Source organism: Hordeum vulgare, chromosome 4H, assembly GCF_904849725.1.
Source record: "Hordeum vulgare subsp. vulgare chromosome 4H, MorexV3_pseudomolecules_assembly, whole genome shotgun sequence".
NCBI lineage: Eukaryota > Viridiplantae > Streptophyta > Magnoliopsida > Poales > Poaceae > Hordeum > Hordeum vulgare.
The window spans coordinates 426,088,907-426,102,963 of NC_058521.1; positions in this window are offsets into that span (position 1 = coordinate 426,088,907).

Here is a 14,057-nt window from a genome sequence, read left to right on the forward strand (position 1 = left end):
CATGTGTCGGCATTGCCTCGATGCGTGTCCCTATGATGGCATCTCGGCGCCGTCACTCCGCTGAGCCAACCTCGACGCTCAGCCATATTCCTTTAATTATTTACTTAACTTAAATTAATTAAGTCAAATGATTTCTTTAATATATATACACACACACATTATTATTTGTTATTATTTTAGCTTGCATCATATTATGTGCGCAGGTAATTGACTCCGAATGTGTAACGTGGTCACCTCAACGCACCGTCGTTGTCGCCTCGCCTCCGTCGACCGAATTGTGTAGTCACCTTTGTGCCCTGCCGAGTGTCGGCATACCCACGTTATCACTTCATTAAGTCGACGTCACTTTCGACCTCAGCGCGACTGGATCGGGAGCTTCTACATCACTTCACCAACCTACTCGTGGGGTTCCAACATCACTTCACCAACCTACTCGTGGGGCTCGGGGCTGCGCCCGCCACGTCAGCAATGTTTTGCCATCACTTCGTCAACCCGAGCTCCTCGCTCGGCCACCTCGGAACCGGGGGCTGGGACCTCGGCCAGGCCGAGGAATACACCTCCGTCCCGCCACAACCCCAGACCGCACGGAGAACATTAACCAACTAAGCCGTTTTCGTCCTCAACTCTTTTTGAATTTTACTTTTTGTTTGGTTCAACAAAACATTATATATTTTGTTAAGACAAAAAAATTGTTTGTTAAAAACAATTTCCTTTACCAGACTTAACCGGGGGCTCTTACATTTATATGAGCCATTTTATAATAAATGTGTTTTCTTCTTGGTCGTTGCAAAGTCTTTTTCTACTACTTCTTTTTCCGACACTAGTGTGTGTTCCATAGCCAGATAGCCTGGTTTCTTTATAAATCCGCTCAAGTTTGGTTCGCTAAACAGGCCTTGGAGAAACACTCCGCCTTCAATATATGGAGGTTGAAGCCAAAGGCTGACCCACTTGAAGTCCACAGATCGAATGTATCATGTTAAAGCACGACCGAAGCACACATTAATTTTAAAAACAATTTCGGGTTCGCACAATAAAAACTCGATTCTATCTAAACATAAAGTTTTTGCATAAGTTTTTTGTTTTTTCCGAGCATAACTTTTGCAGAACAACGCGAGATGTATTTCATGCATCGGAAATATTAAAGGGGGTATGCGGTTAGCACCAAATCCACCAAACACCGAGGTACTCCATGCAGTCCTCGGCAAAATGACCTTGGTATTTCGCATTTATATGCATTGATTTCGAGTTGTGTCTTTAGTCTATAGCTAGACTGCCCGACTCCTAAGCTTACCTCTTATTGTTTCCGCTTTGTTCGGCTAAGGGGTAAAGGGAGAACCACTGCGATTGTCACTTCCGATTTAACTGGTTAAGTGCCTTAGTTGGATAAAGCCGAAAGTTGACTGTCATAACAAGCGTAAATCAGTCAGCGAACCACAGGCGGTGTGCAACCAAATAGAGCCGATCGAGGTTATCCAAGTACAAGAAGGGCCTTTTTATACGTCTCCATCGTATCTACTTTTCCAAACTCCTTTGCCCTTGTTTTGGACTCTAATTTGCATGATTTGAATGGAACTAACCCGGACTAACGCTGTTTTCAGCAGAATTGCTATGGTGTTGTTTTTGCGCAGAAATAAAAATTCTCGGAATGACCTGGAAATTTATGGGGATTTTTTGTGGAATATATAAAAAATACTGGCTCAAGAATCAACGGAGGAAGTGGAGCATGGAGCCCACAAGACCACCAGGCGCGGCCCCCCCTGGCCGCGCCTGGCAGGCTTGTAGGGCCCACGAAGCTGCACCGCCTCCAATCTCAGCTCTATTTAGTCCCTTTCGTCCAGAAAAAAATCGAGGAGAAGAGTTCATCGCGTTTTACGATACGGAGGCGCCGCCACCTCCTGTTCTTCATCTGGAGGGCAGATCTGGAGACCGTTCTGGGCTCCGGAGAGGGGAGATCGTCGCCATCATCATCATCAACCTTCTTTCATCGCTAATTCCATGATGCTATTCACTGTTCGTGAGTAATCTCATCGTAGGCTTGCTGGACGGTGATGGGTTGGATGAGATCTATCATGTAATCGAGTTAGTTTTGACGGGGATTGATCCCTAGTATTATCCACTATGTTCTGAGATTGATGTTACTGCTACTTTTCCATGCTTAATGCTTGTCACTAGGGCCCGAGTGCCATGATTTCAGATCTGAACCTATTATGTTGTCGCCAATATATGTGTGTTCTTGATCCTATCTTGCGAGTTGTAGTCACCTACTATGTGTTATGACCCTGCAACCCCGGAGTGACAATAGCCAGAACCACTCCCGGAGATGACCATAGTATGAGGAGTTCATGTGTTCATTAAGTGTTAATGCGTTGGTCCGGTTCTTTATTAAAAGGAGAACCTTAATATCATGTAGTTTCCATTAGGACACCGCTGCCATGGGAGGGGTGGACAATAGATGTCATGCAAGTTCTTTTCCCTAAGCATGTATGACTACATACCGAATACATGCCTACATTACATTGACGAACTGGAGCTAGTTACATATCTCTCTGTCTTATAACTGTTGCATGATGAATAGCATCCGGCATAATCATCCATCACCGATCCAATAACTACGAGTTTTTCCTACTGGTCCTTGCTACGTTACTTTGCTGCTACTGCTATCACTGCTGCTACTGTTACTCTGTTGCTACTGCTGTTACCTTGCTGCTAATGCTGTCACTTCGCTGCTACTGGTTATTGTTGCTACTGCTGCTATCATACTACTTTGCTACTGATACTTTGCTGCAGATACTAAATCTTTCAGGTGTGGTTGAATTGACAACTCAACTGCTAATACTTGAGAATATTCTTTGGCTTCCCCTTGAGTCGAATCAATAAATTTGGGTTGAATACTCTACCCTCAAAAAGTGTTGCGATCCCCTATACTTGTGGGTTATCAAGACTATTTTCTAGCGCCGTCGCCGGGGAAGCACAACTATATCCTCTGAGTCACTTGGGATTTACGTCTGCTGATCACTATGAGGAATATGAAAGATCCAAGAACTAAAGTTTTGCCCTCAATTACGAGCACAGGTAAGGAACTGCCATCTAGCTCTGCACTTGATTCACCTTCAGTTATGAGTAAGTTTGCGACACTACCTCCTGCTAGAAATCTTGATATGTCGTCTGTGCTTGATGATGCTACTTCTGCTGCCCATGATGCTTATGATGATGCTATGCTTGGTACTGCTTTGCCATTAGGTGCATTCCTTGATGCACAAATTGCTAGAGTTGCTGCTAGATGTGATGATACTTCTGAAACTGCTGATACTATTGAAGTAGAACCTGCTATTTTGCCTGCTAGAACTACCTCTCCTAGATATGAATTGCCTGATATGCCCGAGTGTTATGTTATGGAGGGAGAGATAGCTGAGGACTTTCTTTCTTGTAAGGATAGCTATGATGTTGAGAAATTACTGCTCAAGTGGAAAGAAAAAACTCTGAACGCTAGGATGAAATACGACCCGAAGTTTGCTACTTCGCCTATCTTTGTGACCGATAAGGATTATGAATTCTCTGTCGATCCTGAGTTAATCACTCTGGTCGAATCTGATCCTTTTCACGGTTATGAGTCTGAAACGGTTGTAGCCCATCTTACTAAACTGCACGATATAGCCAACCTATTCACGAGTGAGGAAAAGATCCGCCACTACTATATCCTTAAGTTGTTTCCTTTCTCGCTAAAGGATGATGCTAAGACCTGGTTCACTTCTCTTGCTCCTGGTTGTGTGCGTAGCCCCCAGGATATGATCTACTACTTCTGTGAGAAATATTTCCCTGCCCATAAGAAGCAAGCTGCCTTGCAGGAAATATACAACTTTGCTCAAGTTGAAGAAGAGAGTCTCCCACAAGCTTGGGGGAGGCTCGTCCAGGTACTGAATGCTTTGCCTGATCACCCTCTTGACAAGAATGAAATACTTGATATCTTCTATAATGGACTTACCGATGCTTCTAGAGACCACCTAGATAGTTGTGCTGGTTGTGTTTTTAGGGAACGAACCGTAGAACAAGCTGAGATCCTATTGAATAACATCTTGTGCAATGAGAATGCTTGGACTATTCTCTAACCACCTCCAAAGCCAACTCCAAAGAAAAGAGGTATTCTATTCCTCACTCCTGAAGATATGCAAGAAGCTAAGAAATCTATGAAAGAGAAAGGCATTAAATCTGAAGATGTCAAAAATCTACCACCTATCGAAGAGATCCATGGTCTTGATAACCCGATACATGTAGTAGAGTTCAATGAGAGTGATATTCCTTTTGATAAACCTGCTAGCTTATGCCTGGATGAATTTGATAACTTTGTTGCCAAACAACAGAGTTTCAATGATTATGTTAGCAGACAATTGGAACAGAATGCTCGTATGCTTAGTCATTTAAGTGCTTGTGTGGACAGAAACGTCAATGATCTTAAGCTTCTAAGTAAACATGCCTCTATCGTTACTACTCGCGTAGAACAAGTACTTCAGGCTCAAAATGACTTGCTCAATGAGTTGAACGACAATTCTGTCAGAGTCGTCACTAGAGGCGGTAGAATGACCCAGGAACCTTTGTATCCTGAGGGTCATCCTAAGAGAATTGAACAAGATTCTCAAGGAGTTAGCACTAATGCACCTAGTCATCCTAGGAAGGAGAAGAAAGATGATAGGAACTTGCACGCTAGCAACCCTGTTACACCTGAGAATCCAAACGATATCTCTGTTTCTGATGCTGAAACGCAATCCGGAGATGAACATGAGCCTAATGATGCTATCAATAGTGATGTTCATGTTGATAACCCACAACCTAAGAATAAGAGATACGATAAGAATGACTTCATTGCTAGGAAGCATGGTAAAGAAAGGCAACCATGGGTTCAGAAACCCATGCCCTTTCCTCCTAAACCATCCAAGAAAAAGGATGATGAGGATTTTGAGCGATTTGTTGAAATGATTAGACCTGTCTTTCTGCAAATGCGTTTGACAAATATGCTCAAAATGTCTCCGTATGCTAAGTACATGAGAGATATTGTGACTAATAAGAGGAGGATACCTGAGGTTGAGATTTCCACCATGCTTGCCAACTACACTTTCAATGGTGGAACTCCTAAAAAACTAGGTGATCCCGGAGTGCCCACTATACCTTGCTCCATTAAAGGTAACTACGTTAGAACTGCTTTATGCGACCTTGGAGCCGGTGTTAGTGGTATGCCTCTCTCTCTTTATCGTAGACTTGAATTGGATAAGTTGACACCAAGTGAAATCTCTTTGCAAATGGACGACAAATCAACTGCTTTGCCTATCGGTATTTGCGAGGATGTGCCTGTTGTGGTTGCTAACGTTACTATCTTAACGGACTTTGTTATTCTGGATATTCCCGAGGATGATGCCATGGTGGTCATCCTTGGAAGACCCTTTTTAAACACCGCATGGGCTGTTATAGATTGCAACAAAGGCAATGTCACTTTACATGTCAACGGTAATGAGCATACGGTGCACTTTCCGAAGAAACAATATCGAGTACATTGCATCAATGCCATCGAAAAAACTTCATCGATTCTTATTGGGAGCTTTCAATGCCCTATACCTCTTGTCAAGATGAAGTATGATTTGCTTGTTGGGGATATTCACATCCCCATTGAGGTAACCTAGTGACTATTCGAAAATTCTCCGTTTCCTTTTGCGATTCGAAAAAGTTTGTCAAGGAGACTTGATCAACCTCATTGACGGATTTCTTTCGATGACCATGACATGGATGAATCAAGGAGTCACAAACCTCTGTTCCAAGCTTTCACCTTCGGTTGCTTAGAAGAAAAATGATTGATTTAGTTTAGTTTTCCCTGTTCTCTGCTTTTAGCGTCACGTAGAAAAGTACCCCGAAAATAGAAGTTCTCCGAACGCCGTGAAAATCAAGTATGATTTTTCCTGGAATTTTTGAAAAATACTAAGACGAAGAGCTAGTTTGGGGGCTGCACCAGTGAGCCAGAAGCCCTGGAGGCGTGGGCACCACCCTGGCTGCGCCACCCAGGCTTGTGGGGCCCACGTGCACCCCCTCCACTCATTCTAGCTCCCATCTGCTTCTCCTACCTCCAGAAAAAATTGTCTCACAACTCAAACCCGTGTTCTTGCTCTTCTTGCTGGGATTTTTGATCTCCTTGTGCAAAGCACCATTCACCAAGCTGTTTTGGGGAAATTGCTCCTTGGTAAGTGACTCCTCCATTGGTCCAATTAGTTTTTGCTCTAGTGCCTTATACATCGCGTATGTTTGCTGCCTTGGTGACCTTGTTCTTGAGCTTTGCATGCTAATTTTAGCTGGTCCCAAGTACTTTTGATGCGTAATATGACCTCTAGGCACTTGTGGGAGTAGTTGCTACGAGTTTCGTTGAGCCTTACTCACTTTTCCTTAGAGTCGCTAAAATTTCAGAAATTTTCAGAGATAGAAAAAGGAAAATATGAGGAGCTTCTTAAGAGGCTCTTCAAGCCGTGACCCCAAGGATGATGGGAATGAGAAGAAACCCAAGTATCCGGTCCCTCAAGTTGCAGAATTTCGAGCATGCGAGTGGCCAAGCGATGAGTTCTTACGCGCCGCCGGACTTTATGAGGACTTTTACTACTTGGTGGAGAACGCATGCCTTACCGCCTTCGTTGAAGATAAGTGTCCACAATACCTCCTCCTCACTAATATCTTCGTGCAAAGCTTTAACTTCTATCCAAGGAAGAATCCTCCTATGGTTGAGTTCAAATTATATGATATCCCCGAGCGCATGTCACTTCAGGATTTTTGCAATGTTTGCAAACTACCTTATGTTGGGGATATTCATGAACCTCGTCCATGGGACTTGGAGGCTTTCATCGATACTATTGTTGTAGGAGAGGAGAGAGGAGTGTCTTGCATTAGAGTTGCTAGCATACATTTTCCCGTGCTTTGGTACTTCTCATTATTCATGGGAAAATGTTTGATTGGCCACGGGAAAGCTGGGTCCCTTAGCTCCCCAGATCTTGCGGTCTTGCACGAAACCCTTTATAATGACAAAACTTATAGCTTAGGCGCTATAGTAGCTCAACGGTTGAACATGGACCGTTCTAAAGGCGTTGTCTATGGAGGTATCTATGCTACTCGTCTTGCTAGACATTTTGAGATACCTATTAGACTGGACGAGGAAGAAGAGATTCTTCTTCCTGAGAGATATCTAGATTATGATAGCATGGTTCGCCATGACTTTCTTGATAGAGATATAAATAGAAGGATGATTTATAACGTGGTATTTAGTCAGGGTATTCGTGAGACTATTACTTTGCCTGCTCCTTCTTTGTTCAATCTTCATACACGCATGTACATTATTATGCCCTCGGACATCTACACATATTGGGGCATAGCCCAACCACACGTGCCCGTGCCCGAGCCGCCAGTCGAGTACCAGACTCCAGTTTATCAGTGGGAGCCAGAGGAGCTCACACAGCAGTGGCACCCTCAGTCCACTCCGCAGTACCCCGGAGCTGGTTATTTCCCTCCTTGGGAGTAGACCAACTTAGGCCAAAAGCCTAAGCTTGGGGGAGTACGTGTTTCTCACCGACTTCATATTCTTGCTTATGCTTTCACTTTGTTAGTCGGTGTTCACACTTTGCCACTGTATCACCCATGCTAGTTTATTTTCTTTCTCTCGCTTTCTTTTCGTGTGTCTGTCTAGTTTGAGAAAACCCAACAAGATTTTTCGTTCTTCTTTTGCTTGTTTGGAGCTTTCCCGTGTAAATAGTTTTCTTTTTCTTTGGGTCAAGGTAGAAGACCATGGTTACAATGTTTAGTGGCTCTCGCATGCATATCTGTTTATCTATCAAACAGCCATATTACTTTGTCTTCTCCTTTGTGTTTGCCTGCATATTCCAGCTTAGTCCAATGCACGAGCACTCTTATTATTGTCCACATCATTCGTTCGTGCAAGTGACAGGCAATAATGACGATATATGATGAAGTGACTAAGCCTGAAAAAAGCTGGTATGAACTCGATCTATTTTGTTTTTGTAAATATGACTAGCTCATCGTTCCAAATTCAGCTTTGTTGTGAGAGAAACATGTCTGCAATGACAACTTAGAGATCATAGTTTCTGATGCCATGCTTAATTAGCTAGGAGCTTATAATGGTTCGTCTTGGATGCCAACATGAATCTTGAGAGGACTATGATGTAGTATGATAGGATGGTATCCTCCTTTGAATGATTCAAGTGGCTTGACTTGGCACATGGTCACGCATGTAGTTGAAACAAAATCAACATAGCCTCTATGATATTCATGTTCATGGTGATTTATGTCCTACTCATGCTTGCACTCAATGTTGGTTAATCTCAATGCATTTTGATGACTGTTGTCGCTCTCTAGTTGGTCGCTTGCCAGTCTTTTGCTAGCCTTCACTTGTACTACGCAGGAATACTGCTTGTGCATCCACTTTCATAAACCCAAAGTTGTTCCATATGAGTCCACCATACCTACCTATATGTGGTATCTACCTATCGTACCAAGTAAATTTGCATGTGCCACTCTCTAAATCTTCAAGAAATAACCTGTTTTGCATGCCCGAACCGCTCATGTGGTGACAGGGGGCTATCAGTATCTTCCATGCTAGGCATGTTATCCTCGATATGTGTTTATTCATTATCATTCACGAGAAAGGGGCCGGTAATTGGAATGCCCAGTTCCATGCTCAAATCGAAAAGATAATTGCAAACAAAACTCCCCTGGATTGTTGTTGCTATGGACGGCACCCGAGTATTCGGCTAGTCTTGGAGTGTGATTGATTGGTGGTGGGGGAGTCAAAACTTTACTTTTCTGTTTGGGAACCGCCTATAGCATGTGTTGCATGGAAGATGGGGAGAACTCTTGGTCATTGCATTGACAATGAAAGCATGCCAGCCACAATTATTATCTCTGTTTTCAAAGCTTGAGCTGTGGCATCTCTGGAAATCAATGCTTCCCTCTGCGAAGGGCCTGTCTATTTATGTTTCTGTTAAGTCATCCTCTTCTTATAAAAGCACCAATTAGAGAGCACCTCTGTCATTTTCTGCTTTGCTTTTAGCTGTTGTTGAGTATGACTCTGATTGGATCTTCTTTGCCATGAATTACAATGTTTACTCAGCCCTTGGTCTTTGAAGGTGCTTTGCATTTATGTTTTGCAGTCTTAGAAAGAGCTAGCGAGATACCATCTGTTTGTACTGCTTCATGATTGTTTTGATTGAAGTGTTGACATTTGAAACTTATTATTATTTGCTCGCTAGTTGATTATGCCATTGATACGTGTTTACAGTGAGACCTAGATGTCATTTGCTTATGTGGTTTGCTTGTGAATTTGCTAAAATTCTGGATATGATTTAGACATAGTTGCAACAACAAGATCAAACAAAGTTCGTAAAAGTTTTTCTTTTGTCTCTTTCAGTTTGTCAACTGAATTGCTTGAGGACAAGCAAGGTTTTAAGCTTGGGGGAGTAGATACTTCTCCATCGTATCTACTTTTCCAAACTCTTTTGCCCTTTGTTTTGGACTCTAATTTGCATGATTTGAATGGAACTAACCCAGACTAACACTGTTTTCAGCATAATTTCCATGGTGTTATTTTTGCGCAGAAATAAAAGTTCTCGGAATGACCTGCAAATTTACGGGGATTTTTTGTGGAATATATAAAAAATACTGGCGCAACAATCAACGGAGGAAGTGGAGCCTGGAGCCCACAAGCCCACCAGGCACGGGCCCCCCTGGCCGCGCTTGGTAGGCTTGTGGGGCCCACGAAGCTCCACCGCCTCCAATCTCAGCTCTATTTAGTCCTTTTCGTCCGGAAAAAAATCGAGGAGAAGAGTTCATCGCGTTTTACGATACGGAGGCGTCGCCACCTCCTATTCTTCATCTGGAGGGCAGATCTGGAGTCCGTTCTGGGCTCCGGAGAAGGGATATCGTCGCCATCATCATCATCAACCTTCCTTCATCGCCAATTCCATGATGCTCTTCACCGTTCATGAGTAATCTACTCACAAAGCATAATCATATTCATGAATAGAGAGGTAATGAGTAGCATCAAGGATCTGAACATAAACTCTTCCACCAAGTAATCCAACTAGCATCAACTACAAAGAGTAATCAACACTACTAGATTCCTTACAAGTACCAATCGGAGTTGCGAGACGGAGATTGGTTACAGGTGATGAACTAGGCTTTGGAGATGAGATGGTGCTGATGAAGATGTTGATGGTGATGAGTCCCCTCCGATGAGAGGAGTGTTGGTGATGATGATGGCGACGATTTCCACCTCCGAGAGGGAAGTTTCCCCGGCAGGATCGTCCTGCCGGAGCTCTAGATTGGTTCTGCTCAAGTTCTGCCTCGTGGAGGCGGCGAAACCACGAAACAACTCCTCCCTGATTTTTTCCTGGACGAAACCCTTCATATAGCAGAAGAGGGGGCCTGTGGGCCAGCAGGCTGCCCACAAGCCCTCATGGCACGGCATGGGGGGGGTGGCCGTACCATGCAGGCTTGTGGCCACCTACACGCGCCCCTCTGGCGCTTCTTCGGCCCAGTACTTTTTATAAATCCGGAAAAAAATCCTCGTTGATTTTTACGGTGTTTGGAGTTGCGCAGAATAGGTATCTCAAACTTGCTCCACTTTCAGGCCAGAATTCCAGTTGTCGACATTCTCCCTCTTCATGTGAACCTTGCAAAATAAGAGAGAAAGGGCATAAGAATTGTACCGTGAAGTGAAATAACAGACCAAGAAGCGATAAATATCATCATGAAAACATGATGCAAAATGGACGTATCAACTCCCCCAAGCTTAGACCTCGCTTGTCCTCAAGCGAAAGCCTAGCTCAATAAATATATCCACATGTTTAGGGAGAGAGGTGTCGACAAAACAAGATACGAACATGCATGCATCATGATCATGATCAGTACAGCAATACCAACATTTAATCTCTCATGCTAAAGTGATAATTCCTTCACAAAGTAAAGCATGGATCAAGAACCTTACCGAGAAGTAACAACCGATAGGCTTTAGTCATGGAAGCAATTGCAATTTGTCACAACATCAGAAAGAGTCAAATAAGATCTTGTAAAGCAAATCCACACAATCAATCATTCTTTCGTTCTCTACAATTGCTACAACTCACGTGGTACTCATGAGATCAAAGTTTCAGCTGGACACAGAGAAAGATAGGGGCTTATAGTTTTGCCTCCCAACTGCTTACCTCAAGAGTAATGTCAACAATAATAATTCATGAATACTTACCTCCAAGTTTACATATGAATATAGATCTTTCCCAAGCATATGACGTTAGCCAAGATAAAGGCGAAATAGGGAATTGGTGAAGATCACCATGACTCTTTCAAAGGCAAAAAGTAAAGGTACAAGATAGGCCCTTCGCAGAGGGAAGCAGAGGTTGTCATGTGCTTTTGAGGTTTGGATGCGTGTCCTCTTAGTGTGGAGGAACATCACTTTATATTGGCTCCTGTGATAAAGAACTTTATTATGCAGTCTGTCGCTTTTATGTCTTCCTCATCACAGGTTCGTACAAAGCTTATTTTCCACACACTAATAGATAATACAATTTAGAGAGCAATTTTTATTGCTTGCACCGATGACAACTTACTTGAAGGATCTTATTCAATCCATAGGTAGGTATGGTGGACTCACATGGCAAAACTAGGTTGATGGTTTATGGATGCACAAGTAGTATCTCTACTTAGTGCGGGAGGTTTGGCTAATATGAGGTGGAAGAAATCGTCACATGCTAAGGGATCTCTAATCATATAACATTGTTCGGAACCAAGCAAACACAATTCATTATGTTGTCTTCCTTGTCCAACATCTACTTCTAGGCATGCAATAGTTTAGTGAGTGTTCACAATCATAGATGGTGTCAGAGATGATATATTTATATGTGAACCTCTCCTTCTTTATCACTTCCTATTAATTGCAACCATGACCAAGGTCTACGTTTGCCTAACCTCAACAAGTTTCAATCCTCATTCTTTTTATATGTGAAGCCATCACTTCCCATAAGATCATTACATGATCTTTCATGCTTTTGTTCTATTCTCACTCTTTTGATCATGGCAAGAGGCAAAGCCCTTAAACTAAGACACTCTTTATTATATGGCTCACGAGTTCGAATACATCAGGGGTGACACAAAGCAAAACTCAAGACTAAAACACTAAGACTTTTAATCTACTACAAAAAGAGAAAACTGAAAAAGGAAACCTAAAACAAAGGTAAAGGCAAAAGATGTGATGGTGATACGATACCGAGCAACTCCCCCAAGCTTGGCACAAGCCAAGGGGATTGCCCATACCAATGCTCAGTTGTCTTCCTTTGGTGGTGATGGTGGTGGAGTTGTTGCAGAGGTCTTGAGCTTGTTTAATTTCCACTTGAGCATAAAATTCTGCTCTCTCAGATCATCATTTTCCTCTTCAAGCTTCAACACCCTTTGGCATAATTCCTACTTACTCTCCTGCAAGAAACGAGAAGGGATAAACAAAGTCTTAGACTTCTTCCTTGAGTCGGGGAGGCTCGACTTCTTGAACTCCACATGTGTGTGTCCAGGTTGAGGTAGAGGAGCCTCCTCTTCATCAGAACTTGTTTGTTCCTTCCCCTTCGGATCATAATCTTCTTCCTCATCAGTGGTCCATCCATAAGGATCCAAGTCCCCATAGACCTTGGGATTAACTAGGTAATCTGCCACAAAGCTCTCCCCCTCTGAATCTTGACAAGACATCTTGCCCTAAATCTGCGGCAGAAAACCGACTCGAAATGAAAAACAGAAGAAATCTGCGTGATGCAGGGGCCAGACCAAACGGGAGTATATATAATGATTTTTTCCAGACCAGAAGGAGTACCCTGCACGAAAACGGAGTCTGGGAGGCGCACGAGCTGACCACAAGCCCCCCCGACGCGGCCAGGGGGTGGTCCCTCGCCGTGCAGGCTTGGCGCCTCCTCGCGCACTTTCCGGACTACTTCCAATTTTTGTAATTTTTTTCAAATATTCCAAAATGGAGAAAATTTCATACTGGAAAAGTTTTGGACTATGTTTTCTTACGGAATCACATACCTCTTCGTTTTGGGAGTCTGATAGAGGTATTCTTCCGGAGTTATGGTATTGATAATATTGCTTTCAACATTTATGGTAGTACTTGAGATATAATGCTTGATTCTCTGCCCATTTACAACCCTCGGACAATTATCTTCCGTGTTATTGATCTTGATAGCACAGGAACGATATACTTCCTCAACAACATAAGGACCTTCCCATTTAGAGAGAAGCTTGCCTGCAAAGAATCTTAAACGAGAGTTATATAGCAAGACATAATCACCTACATTGAACTCACGCTTTTGTATCCTCTTGTCATGCCACCTCTTAACATTCTCTTTGAACAACTTGGCATTCTCATATGCCTGAGTTCTCCATTCATCAAGCGAGCTAATATCAAACAACCTCTTCTCACCGGCAAGTTTGAAATCAAAGTTGAGCTCTTTGATTGCCCAATAAGCTTTATGCTCTAGCTCAAGAGGTAAATGACATGCTTTACCGTACACCATTTTGTACGGAGACATGCCCATGGGATTCTTATAGGCAGTTCTATAAGCCCACAGTGCATCGTCGAGCTTCTTAGACCAATTCTTTCTAGACCTATTGACGGTCTTTTGCAGAATTTGTTTAATCTCTCTATTGCTTAGCTCTACTTGACCACTGAACTGAGGGTGATAGGGAGACGCAATTCTATGGTTGACATCGTACTTAGCAAGCGTTTTACGGAAAGCACCATGAATGAAGTGTGAACCACCGTTGGTCAATAAATATCTAGGGACTCCAAATGTAGGGAAGATAACTTCTTTCAACATCCTGATAGAGGTGTTGTGATCATCACTACTAGTGGGGATAGCTTCTACCCACTTAGTGACGTAATCAACAGCGACTAGGATATGAGTATACCCATTGGATTTTGGAAAAGGTCCCATATAATCAAAGCCCCAGACATCAAATGGTTCAATGACAAGTGAATAGTTCAT